This window comes from Drosophila takahashii, unplaced genomic scaffold (assembly GCF_030179915.1).
Source record: "Drosophila takahashii strain IR98-3 E-12201 unplaced genomic scaffold, DtakHiC1v2 scaffold_14, whole genome shotgun sequence".
In the NCBI taxonomy this organism is placed as follows: domain Eukaryota; kingdom Metazoa; phylum Arthropoda; class Insecta; order Diptera; family Drosophilidae; genus Drosophila; species Drosophila takahashii.
In genome coordinates this window covers 630-14,512 of record NW_027221658.1, presented here as the reverse complement: position 1 = coordinate 14,512, position 13,883 = coordinate 630, and the positions used below count along the sequence as shown (strand labels likewise).

The following is a 13,883-nucleotide window of genomic DNA, read 5'->3' as shown; positions in this document are numbered from 1 at the left end:
TTTGTATACACGTCACTAATAGGATGACGATTCAGTTGGCTACCTTAAGAAGTACATATACTTGCATATGTCTCTTATTTGCATGTTCGGACTTAGAATATTTTTATACGCGTCACTAATAGGATGACGATACATATGGCTACCATTGTTAAATATATTTAAATAAAATTTATTTAAATATAATTATTATTTTATATATATATATTTTATATATATATATATTCTGACTTAAAAAAGCCAAACAAAATAAACACAATTAAATTTATGTTTATTATCGAATCATCAAGCAAAGGATAAGCTTCAGTGGATCGCAGTATGGCAGCTGCTCAACCACTTACAACACCTTGCCTGTTACAAAAGTCGTTTACAATTGATTCTAGGCTTTGTCATTGTATTAAATAATGCTTTTATATGTAACTAGCGCGGCATCAGGTGATCGAAGATCCTCCCAATTTACTATGTTACAAATTACATTGGCATCACATCCATTGTCGTTTATAAAGTAAATTATAAACTTTAAATGGTTTAGAAGCCATACAATGCAAATTGCCCCTTATTTATCATTGCAGTCCAGCACGGATACGACCTTAGAGGCGTTCAGGCATAATCCAACGGACGTAGCGTCATACCACTGTTCGCTCGAACAAGTATTGTGCCATTGGTCCGTACCTGCGGTTCCTCTCGTACTACGCAGGAATGCTGTCGCAACAACGTTTTGTCATTAGTAGGGTAAAACTAACCTGTCTCACGACGGTCTAAACCCAGCTCACGTTCCCTTGCATGGGTGAACAATCCAACGCTTGGTGAATTTTGCTTCACAATGATAGGAAGAGCCGACATCGAAGGATCAAAAAGCGACGTCGCTATGAACGCTTGGCCGCCACAAGCCAGTTATCCCTATGGTAACTTTTCTGACACCTCTTGTTAAAAACTCTTTAAACCAAAAGGATCGATAGGCCGAGCTTTTGCTGTCCCTGTGTGTACTGAACACCGAGATCAAGTCAGCATTTGCCCTTTTGCTCTATGTGTGGTTTCTGTCCGCACTGAGCTGGCCTTGGGACACCTCCGTTATTATTTGAGAGATGTACCGCCCCAGTCAAACTCCCTACCTGGCAATGTCCTTGAATTGGATCATACCTGAGTAATTGGAGTTATACCAAATTTTCAAATCAAAAATACATAAATGCACCGTTTTATTAAAGAATTTGTTTGCGATTATATAACAAACTCGTGATACTTTGATCAAGAAGCTTGCATCAAAACCCAATACCATAAGATATAATAAATATATCCGTATAATGGCTAGGAAATGATACACGTTCCATTTAATCAAGTAAGTAAGGAAACAATAAGAGTAGTGGTATTTCATTGACGATACCAAACCGAAGTCTAATATCTCCCACTTATTCTACACCTCTTATGTCTCCTTACACTGCCAGATTAGAGTCAAGCTCAAAAGGGTCTTCTTTCCCCGCTAATTATTCCAAGCCCGTTCCCTTGGCTGTGGTTTCGCTAGATAGTAGATAGGGACAGTAGGAATCTCGTTAATCCATTCATGCGCGTCACTAATTAGATGACGAGGCATTTGGCTACCTTAAGAGAGTCATAGTTACTCCCGCCGTTGACCCGCGCTTACTTGAATTTCTTCACTTTGACATTCAGAGCACTGGGCAGAAATCACATTGTGTCAACACCCGCTAGGGCCATCACAATGCTTTGTTTTAATTAGACAGTCGGATTCCCCAAGTCCGTGCCAGTTCTGAATTGATTGTTAATTGATAATCGTTATAATTAATAAGAACTAATTGGTTTGACCCAATTAGTATTCTTAAAAATTTTAGCAAGAAAGTTCCACAATTGGCTACGTAACTAACTATCCGGGGAACAAGTAACTAACATAAATGCTAGAAACTCTATTTACCCAGAACGAGCACATAAACCATGTTATTGTTTCCCAATCAAGCCCGACTATCTCAATCTTCAGAGCCAATCCTTATCCCGAAGTTACGGATCTAATTTGCCGACTTCCCTTACCTACATTATTCTATCGACTAGAGACTCTTCACCTTGGAGACCAGCTGCGGATATTGGTACGGCCTGTTGAGAAGTTTGCGTGTCCCCACCATAAATTTTCAAGGTCCGAGGAGAAAATATCGACACAACAGTATATGTCATGCTCTTCTAGCCCATCTACCATATCTCTCTGCGAAAGACTTCCATGGTAGTACGGCTATAAAACAGAAAAGAAAACTCTTCCGATATCTCTCGACGGCTTCTTTATGGTCGTTCCTGTTGCCAGGATGAGCACGAGGCCCATATTTAATAACAAACGGATACTCAACAGGTTACGGAATTGGAACCGTATTCCCTTTCGTTCAAAATTATTCAAGTATATTATATTAGCTTGATTTGTATATATTGCGTTTTTGGTTTTACTTGAAAATTTTCGGCTTTCGCCTTGAACTTAGGACCGACTAACTCGTGATCAACCACTGTTCACACGAAACCCTTCTCCACTTCAGTCCTCCAAGGTCTCATTCGATTATTTGCTACTACCACCAAGATCTGTACCAATGGCAGCTCCATGCAGGCTTACGCCAAACACTTCTACGCATACCATTGTACCTTCCTACTCACTAAAGTTTCAAAATTTATATCACAAGTAATATAAATCATCTACTTTAGCGGTAATGTATAGGTATACAACTTAAGCGCCATCCATTTTAAGGGCTAGTTGCTTCGGCAGGTGAGTTGTTACACACTCCTTAGCGGATTTCGACTTCCATGATCACCGTCCTGCTGTTTTAAGCAACCAACGCCTTTCATGGTATCTGCATGAGTTGTTAATTTGGGCACCGTAACATTACGTTTGGTTCATCCCACAGCGCCAGTTCTGCTTACCAAAAGTGGCCCACTGGGCACATTATATCATAACCTTAAACTTCATATCAAGAAAGTTAAGGTTCTTACCCATTTAAAGTTTGAGAATAGGTTAAGATCGTTTCGACCCTAAGGCCTCTAATCATTCGCTTTACCAGATAAGATTATTTTATATAATATTAAAATGCACCAGCTATCCTGAGGGAAACTTCGGAAGGAACCAGCTACTAGATGGTTCGATTGGTCTTTCGCCCCTATACTCAATTCTGACAATCGATTTGCACGTCAGAACTGTTTCGGTCTTCCATCAGGGTTTCCCCTGACTTCAACCTGATCAAGTATAGTTCACCATCTTTCGGGTCACAGCATATATGCTCAAGGTACGTTCCAGTTAGAGGCATAAATAATATAAATATCATTATACATAACTATATAGAACGCCCCGGGATTGTGTTAATTAGCTATAAATAGTTAAAAAACTAATCCCATTATTAGTCAAGTTAATTACGCTATTAGGTTTATATCCCAATAACTTGCACATATGTTAGACTCCTTGGTCCGTGTTTCAAGACGGGTCCCGAAGGTATCCTGAATCTTTCGCATTGTTAATCCTACAAGTGCATATAATAAACACAAAAATCAATGATAATCATGCCATTATATAATTCCGAAAAATTAACGCACTGTATTCATATAAATCTATCAGCACTTTATCAAATTAATAACATTTATTCTGTGTTAAAATGCAAGCAATTTAATTTGAATAAACTATAAGTTATATTTTATGATAAATTTGGTATGCTAATAGATTACAATGTCCTTATATGGAAAAAATGCACACTATTATCATAATATTGTTTAAATATTACAATTTTAATGATGAATTTTCCATAACGGATATTCAGGTTCATCGGGCTTAACCTCTAAGCAGTTTCACGTACTGTTTAACTCTCTATTCAGAGTTCTTTTCAACTTTCCCTCACGGTACTTGTTTACTATCGGTCTCATGGTTATATTTAGTTTTAGATGGAGTTTACCACCCACTTAGTGCTGCACTATCAAGCAACACGACTCTTTGGAAACATCATCTAGTAATCATTAACGTTATACGGGCCTGGCACCCTCTATGGGTAAATGGCCTCATTTAAGAAGGACTTAAATCGTTAATTTCTCATACTAGAATATTGACGCTCCATACACTGCATCTCACATTTGCCATATAGACAAAGTGACTTAGTGCTGAACTGATTTCTTTTCGCTCGCCGCTACTAAGAAAATCCTTGTTAGTTTCTTTTCCTCCCCTAATTAATATGCTTAAATTCAGGGGGTAGTCCCATATGAGTTGAGGTTGTATATAACTTTTATTTGCAATTAATTCTTTATATATAATGATAAAACATTTTATTAAATTCGTTTAAAGCTGACGTATATATATATTAATGGCATTTATTTGTAACGAATTAACGAAGAATAATAATATTGTCAACGTTTTTCATATTTCAAATCATTAATAAGAGACAATTCTAGATAATATTTTATGCTAGACATTTCTCAGTATTATTTGATTGAAAAAGAAAATATTCCTCTTCGTTTTTCTCAAAGTTTAATTACTATTGTGAGATAATGTTTTTCATATATTTGTTAATATTATGAATAAAATAATTACATTATTTTTATCCAATAATATACCATATGCTTATAAAATTTTATTATAAAATTTGTATAAACAACTTAATTAGCATAGTCTTACAACCCTCAACCATATGTAGTCCAAGCAGCACTATAAAATTAATTAAAGTACATAACAGCATGGACTGCGATATGCGTTCAAAATGTCGATGTTCATGTGTCCTGCAGTTCACACGATGACGCACAGTTTGCTGCGTTCTTCATCGACCCATGAGCCGAGTGATCCACCGCTTAGAGTTTTATAATATTGGTTTTAAATTTGGTCAAATATGTTTTTATTGAAAGAAATTAAAAATACACCATTTTACTGGCATATATCAATTCCTTCAATAAATGTATTTATATACCTAAAATAAATGCTGCGAAATGTCTTAGTTTTATATAAAACAATATATATCAAAGTATTATTTGTAATGGCATTTGTTTGTTAATATATATTGATAATTTTATATAAAACATTAACCTGAAACCAGGTACAACATTGTATATTTTAGGTTGTTGCATTATCCAATGTATGATCATCATCAAATTAGTTGGCCAATACATCTCGCAACGCGTGTATATTATGGTCCATATACACACAAAAGTTTATAATAAATATATAAAATATATTTTATTATATTAATAATTCGATTTGCTTGTTCGAATTTTATGTTTGTTTCTATTTAATTTATTTGTAATAATATTATATTATTACAATATTTCGATTTGCTTGTTCGAAATTTATTTGATCTTTTACTTTTAAGATCATATTTTTGGTATAATTATTATTATAATTATTATGTATATATATATATATATTGGTAATTTGTATTAAATTTGTATTAACAAATTTTTTTATTAACGGTAAGGATATTATACAATAATGATCCTTCCGCAGGTTCACCTACGGAAACCTTGTTACGACTTTTACTTCCTCTAAATAATCAAGTTCGGTCAACTTTTGCGAAACAACCGTAACACACAAGGCGTCACAGTGATCACGTCCGGAGACCTCACTAAATAATTCAATCGGTAGTAGCGACGGGCGGTGTGTACAAAGGGCAGGGACGTAATCAATGCGAGTTAATGACTCACACTTACTGGGAATTCCAAGTTCATGTGAACAGTTTCAGTTCACAATCCCAAGCATGAAAGTGGTTCAGCGGTTTACCCGGACCTCTCGGTCTAGGAAATACACGTTGATACTTTCATTGTAGCGCGCGTGCAGCCCAGGACATCTAAGGGCATCACAGACCTGTTATTGCTCAATCTCATTATTGCTAGACGCAATTTGTCCATTTAAGAAGCTAGTGTCCTTATAATGGGACAAACCAACAGGTACGGCTCCACTTATATAAACACATTCAAACACAATAAACATTTTACTGCCACCATGAATGAAGGCTATATAAGCTTCAACACCATAATCCTGAAGATATCTATTTAATATATTTGAGTCTCGTTCGTTATCGGAATTAACCAGACAAATCACTCCACGAACTAAGAACGGCCATGCACCACCACCCATAGATTCGAGAAAGAGCTATCAATCTGTCTTACACACTTATGTTCGGACCTGGTAAGTTTTCCCGTGTTGAGTCAAATTAAGCCGCAGGCTCCACTCCTGGTGGTGCCCTTCCGTCAATTCCTTTAAGTTTCAGCTTTGCAACCATACTTCCCCCGGAGCCCAAAAGCTTTGGTTTCCCGGGAAGCGACTGAGAGAGCCATAAAAGTAGCTACACCCAATTGCTAGCTGGCATCGTTTATGGTTAGAACTAGGGCGGTATCTGATCGCCTTCGAACCTCTAACTTTCGTTCTTGATTAATGAAAACATCTTTGGCAAATGCTTTCGCTTAAGTTAGTCTTACGACGGTCCAAGAATTTCACCTCTCGCGTCGTAATACTAATGCCCCCAAACTGCTTCTATTAATCATTACCTCTTGATCTGAAAACCAATGAAAGCAGAACAGAGGTCTTATTTCATTATCCCATGCACAGAATATTCAGGCATTTGAAGCCTGCTTTAAGCACTCTAATTTGTTCAAAGTAATTGTACCGGCCCACAATAACACTCGTTTAAGAGCACTAATGCAGGTTTTTAAATAGGAGGAACATATGAAAAAATACAAGTATTTAAACACATATAAGAACTCCACCGGTAATACGCTTACATACATAAAGGTATAGTACTAACCACAATTGTAAGTTGTACTACCCGTATGAAGCACAAGTTCAACTACGAACGTTTTAACCGCAACAACTTTAATATACGCTATTGGAGCTGGAATTACCGCGGCTGCTGGCACCAGACTTGCCCTCCAATTGGTCCTTGTTAAAGGATTTAAAGTGTACTCATTCCAATTACAGGGCCTCGGATATGAGTCCTGTATTGTTATTTTTCGTCACTACCTCCCCGAGCTGGGAGTGGGTAATTTACGCGCCTGCTGCCTTCCTTAGATGTGGTAGCCGTTTCTCAGGCTCCCTCTCCGGAATCGAACCCTGATTCCCCGTTACCCGTTGCAACCATGGTAGTCCTAGATACTACCATCAAAAGTTGATAGGGCAGACATTTGAAAGATCTGTCGTCGGTACAAGACCATACGATCTGCATGTTATCTAGAGTTCAACCAATATAACGATCTTGCGATCGCTTGGTTTTAGCCTAATAAAAGCACATGTCCCATAAGGTTCATGTTTTAATTGCATGTATTAGCTCTAGAATTACCACAGTTATCCAAGTAACTGTTAACGATCTAAGGAACCATAACTGATATAATGAGCCTTTTGCGGTTTCACTTTTAATTCGTGTGTACTTAGACATGCATGGCTTAATCTTTGAGACAAGCATATAACTACTGGCAGGATCAACCAGAATAATGTTTTCGTTCATATTTCATTCATATTTTTTGAATAGAAATTAGTAATATAAATATAATAGATTTTATTTCCATTTTATATGTTCGGTTTTTCTTAAATATTGATTTTAATTCAATATTTTTTTTTTGCTTTGTGAAATAATTCTATTTTAATTCGAATACGGCCATTTTTATATGGCATTCGTATACGTTCTTTAATTTTTACTTGTTTCGCCACTAATATAACAAGTTTATAATTGATGTTAAAGAAAAAGTACAACTTTTTTATAACACAATTTTCAATATATATTGTTCTTTCTATAAGTTTTTATTATATTATATATACATATTTCATTCTAAAATATCATTTTTGTTCAACATACATAATTATTGTATCCACACATGTACAATTTTTGTTTAACCAATATAAATATTGAGTTAAATCATTTGCATTTTGATGATAAATTTAAAATTTATCTTTTCCATATAACTCTCTGGTAATATATGATATAAAACCGAGCGCATATGAAATTATTTTGATCACTAATATTGCAATTATATTTTATTATAATGCTTTTTGTAAACACATTGTACCGGCAAGCGATACTCTGTGCCCAAACGACAGGGGATATAATAATTTAATATAAATTATCATATATACCTGCCACCAAAGATTAACGATAAAAGTCGGAAACAATTTGTTATTCTATATATAATAGAAACTTGACCTCTGTTTCACCTTATTATCATGGGTTTATAATATTAACCGCGTAGCCAAGTCTTAATTTCATTTAAGAAACAAATTTATACGGATAATATTTTGATTTTAATATATGTTGTTCTATTGATAACAAAAGTATATATTATAATATATTTTGTTCAATAGTAGATGGACTACTTACTGTACCATCCTTATTTTTTATTATTATTGATATACATTATATTGACAACAGCATATGATATTCATATGGTTTGTTCAATAATTAATTGGTGGACAACCACTGACCATCCTATAGTAGTTTTTGGCCACGACGTCTAAATATCGAAATTATTTAATTCCGTTTGCCACCCATACGATAGATATTAACTATCTATAATAATAATGTGTACGCATAAAATATTATATGTATATATATAGACCAACAGACAAGCACTTCACCCTATAGTAGTTTTTGGCCACGACGTCTATATATCGGGCATATTTAATTCTCTTTGCCACCCAACCAAAGATATTCACTTTTTTATATAAAGTATTATTTGATCATATTAATATAACCAATTATTTCTGCCATATTCATATAATTTCTTTATGAATTATTTTTTGGTCATATCCATATAATCTATATGCCGTATCCATATAATGAATACGGCATATCCATACAACTAGCCATATTTGTATGTCAATGTATATTTTATTATACATTTTTTTTCTTTATACATATAATATGGTATTTCCATATCGCTATAATTGAATTATATGTATAAGATATCATTTATATATAGCATTGCCAAAATAATATGATAAACATAAATTTTGAACAATACGGCCGGTCGGCGAGCACTGCCTCCCTATATATGTTTTTGGCCACGACGTCTAAATATTGGGTATTTTTCGTACTGCGGCCCCGGTGTATGTAAATTGGGCATATTTCGTACTGATGCCAACATATCTATATGACTCATTATTTTCTTCCATATCAATATAACTTCTTTTATTTCCATATTCAAGTAATTTCTTTATTTGCCATATCAATATAAAATATTTTTTGGTCATATTTATATAATCTATATGCCGTATCCATATAATGAATACGGCATATCCATACAACTAGCCATATTTGTATGTCAATGTATATTTTATTATACATTTTTTTTCTTTATACATATAATATGGTATTTCCATATCGCTATAATTGAATTATATGTATAAGATATCATTTATATATAGCATTGCCAAAATAATATGATAAACATAAATTTTGAACAATACGGCCGGTCGGCGAGCACTGCCTCCCTATATATGTTTTTGGCCACGACGTCTAAATATTGGGTATTTTTCGTACTGCGGCCCCGGTGTATGTAAATTGGGCATATTTCGTACTGATGCCAACATATCTATATGACTCATTATTTTCTTCCATATCAATATAACTTCTTTTATTTCCATATTCAAGTAATTTCTTTATTTGCCATATCAATATAAAATATTTTTTGGTCATATTTATATAATCTATATGCCGTATCCATATAATGAATACGGCATATCCATACAACTAGCCATATTTGTATGTCAATGTATATTTTATTATACATTTTTTTTCTTTATACATATAATATGGTATTTCCATATCGCTATAATTGAATTATATGTATAAGATATCATTTATATATAGCATTGCCAAAATAATATGATAAACATAAATTTTGAACAATACGGCCGGTCGGCGAGCACTGCCTCCCTATATATGTTTTTGGCCACGACGTCTAAATATTGGGTATTTTTCGTACTGCGGCCCCGGTGTATGTAAATTGGGCATATTTCGTACTGATGCCAACATATCTATATGACTCATTATTTTCTTCCATATCAATATAACTTCTTTTATTTCCATATTCAAGTAATTTCTTTATTTGCCATATCAATATAAAATATTTTTTGGTCATATTTATATAATCTATATGCCGTATCCATATAATGAATACGGCATATCCATACAACTAGCCATATTTGTATGTCAATGTATATTTTATTATACATTTTTTTTCTTTATACATATAATATGGTATTTCCATATCGCTATAATTGAATTATATGTATAAGATATCATTTATATATAGCATTGCCAAAATAATATGATAAACATAAATTTTGAACAATACGGCCGGTCGGCGAGCACTGCCTCCCTATATATGTTTTTGGCCACGACGTCTAAATATTGGGTATTTATCGTACTGCGGCCCCGGTGTATGTAAATTGGGCATATTTCGTACTGATGCCAACATATCTATATGACTCATTATTTTCTTCCATATCAATATAACTTCTTTTATTTCCATATTCAAGTAATTTCTTTATTTGCCATATCAATATAAAATATTTTTTGGTCATATTTATATAATCTATATGCCGTATCCATATAATGAATACGGCATATCCATACAACTAGCCATATTTGTATGTCAATGTATATTTTATTATACATTTTTTTTCTTTATACATATAATATGGTATTTCCATATCGCTATAATTGAATTATATGTATAAGATATCATTTATATATAGCATTGCCAAAATAATATGATAAACATAAATTTTGAACAATACGGCCGGTCGGCGAGCACTGCCTCCCTATATATGTTTTTGGCCACGACGTCTAAATATTGGGTATTTTTCGTACTGCGGCCCCGGTGTATGTAAATTGGGCATATTTCGTACTGATGCCAACATATCTATATGACTCATTATTTTCTTCCATATCAATATAACTTCTTTTATTTCCATATTCAAGTAATTTCTTTATTTGCCATATCAATATAAAATATTTTTTGGTCATATTTATATAATCTATATGCCGTATCCATATAATGAATACGGCATATCCATACAACTAGCCATATTTGTATGTCAATGTATATTTTATTATACATTTTTTTTCTTTATACATATAATATGGTATTTCCATATCGCTATAATTGAATTATATGTATAAGATATCATTTATATATAGCATTGCCAAAATAATATGATAAACATAAATTTTGAACAATACGGCCGGTCGGCGAGCACTGCCTCCCTATATATGTTTTTGGCCACGACGTCTAAATATTGGGTATTTATCGTACTGCGGCTCCGGTGTATGTAAATTGGGCATATTTCGTACTGATGCCACCATATCCATATAACTTATTTTTTGTTCTATATCTATATAATTATCCATATCCACACTAGAATTTAGTATTTATCCCATATCCATATAAATCATTATTTACCATATCAATATAAATAATATTTTTCCATATTCATACTAGAACTTATTATTTCTTTAATATTCATATAACTCAATATTTTTTCATATCCATACTAGAACTTATTCTTTTTCCCATATCCATACTAGAACTTATAAATTTTCCCATATTCATATAACTAATTTTTTTCATATCCATACTAGAACATTATATTTTTGCCATATCTCTACAACTCATTTTATTCCATATCCATACTAGAACTTATTATTTCTTAAATATCCATATAACTTAATATTTTTCCATATCCATACCAGAACTTTTTATTTTTCCCATATCCATAGAACTAATTTTTTCATATCCATACTAGAACCTAATTTTCTTCCTATATCCATATAACTTATTATTTACTATTACAATATAATTAATTTTTTCCATATCCATACTAGAGCTTATTATCTCTTCAATATCCATAAAACTCAATATTTTTTCATATCCATACTAGAACTGATTATTTTTCCCATATCCATACTAGAACTCAGTATTCTTCCCATATCCATACTACAACTTAGTATTTTTCCCATATGCATATAACTCATTATTTAGCATATCAATATAACTAATTTTTTTCCATATCCATACTAGAACTTATTATTTCTTTAATATCCATATAACTCAATATTTTTTTATATCCATACTAGAACTTATTATTTTTCCCATATCCATACTAGAACTTATAAATTTTCCCATATTCATATAACTAATTTTTTTCATATCCATACTAGAACATTAAATTTTTTGCCATATCTATATAACTCATTTTATTCCATATCCATACTAGAACTTATTATTTCTTTAATATCCATATAACTCAATATTTTTTCATATCCATACTAGAACTTATCATTTTTCCCATATTCATATAACTCATTTTTCCATATCCATACTAGAACTCTGTATTCTTTTCCATATCCATATAACTCATTTTTTTTTCATATCCATACTAGAAATTATTATTTTTCCCATATCCACATAACTCATTTTTTTCATATCCATACTAGAACTTGTTATTTTTCCCATATCCATATAACTCATTTTTTTCATATCCATACTAGAACTTAATATTATTTTCATATCCATATAACTCATGTTTGGACTTGGAATATTTTTTATACACGTCACTAATAGGATGACGATTCAATCATCTACCTTTAAGAGGTACATACTTGCATATGTCTCTTACTTGCATGTTCGGACTTAGAATATTTTTATACACGTCACTAATAGGATGACGATTCAGTTGGCTACCTTAAGAGGTACATATACTTGCATATGTCTCTTACTTGTATGTTCGGACTTAGAATATTTTTATACACGTCACTATAGGATGACGATTCAGTTGGCTACCTTAAGAGGTACATATACTTGCATATGTCTCTTATTTGCATGTTCGGACTTAGAAGATTGTTCTACACGCGACTAATAGGATGACGATTCAGTTGGCTACCTTAAGAGGTACATATACTTGCATATGTCTCTTACTTGTATGTTCGGACTTAGAATATTTTTATACACGTCACTAATAGGATGACGATTCAGTTGGCTACCTTAAGAGGTACATATACTTGCATATGTCTCTTACTTGTATGTTCGGACTTAGAATATTTGTATACACGTCACTAATAGGATGACGATTCAGTTGGCTACCTTAAGAAGTACATATACTTGCATATGTCTCTTATTTGCATGTTCGGACTTAGAATATTTTTATACACGCGTCACTAATAGGATGACGATACATATGGCTACCATTGTTAAATATATTTAAATAAAATTTATTTAAATATAATTATTATTTTATATATATATATTTTATATATATATATATATTCTGACTTAAAAAAGCCAAACAAAAATAAACACATTAAATTTATGTTTATTATCGAATCATCAAGCAAAGGATAAGCTTCAGTGGATCGCAGTATGGCAGCTGCTCAACCACTTACAACACCTTGCCTGTTACAAAAGTCGTTTACAATTGATTCTAGGCTTTGTCATTGTATTAAATAATGCTTTTATATGTAACTAGCGCGGCATCAGGTGATCGAAGATCCTCCAATTTACTATGTTACAAATTACATTGGCATCACATCCATTGTCGTTTATAAAGTAAATTATAAACTTTAAATGGTTTAGAAGCCATACAATGCAAATTGCCCCTTATTTATCATTGCAGTCCAGCACGGATACGACCTTAGAGGCGTTCAGGCATAATCCAACGGACGTAGCGTCATACCACTGTTCGCTCGAACAAGTATTGTGCCATTGGTCCGTACCTGCGGTTCCTCTCGTACTACGCAGGAATGCTGTCGCAACAACGTTTTGTCATTAGTAGGGTAAAACTAACCTGTCTCACGACGGTCTAAACCCAGCTCACGTTCCCTTGCATGGGTGAACAATCCAACGCTTGGTGAATTTTGCTTCACAATGATAGGAAGAGCCGACATCGAAGG

The 13,883-nt window shown here is 33.1% G+C and overlaps 3 non-coding genes across 3 annotated transcripts; all 3 read right to left on the bottom strand.

The window, feature by feature from the left end:
* Positions 1-274: 274 nt before the first annotated feature.
* On the bottom strand, positions 275-4,231 carry LOC138914196 (large subunit ribosomal RNA). The gene has a single exon (XR_011420060.1). It is a non-coding gene; the product is annotated as a large subunit ribosomal RNA (ribosomal RNA).
* Positions 4,232-4,629: 398 nt separating this feature from the next.
* On the bottom strand, positions 4,630-4,808 carry LOC138914195 (5.8S ribosomal RNA). Its single transcript, XR_011420059.1, has one exon. It is a non-coding gene; the product is annotated as a 5.8S ribosomal RNA (ribosomal RNA).
* A 624-nt stretch (positions 4,809-5,432) lies between these two features.
* Positions 5,433-7,427, bottom strand: LOC138914199 (small subunit ribosomal RNA). Its single transcript, XR_011420063.1, has one exon. It is a non-coding gene; the product is annotated as a small subunit ribosomal RNA (ribosomal RNA).
* Positions 7,428-13,883: the final 6,456 nt, after the last annotated feature.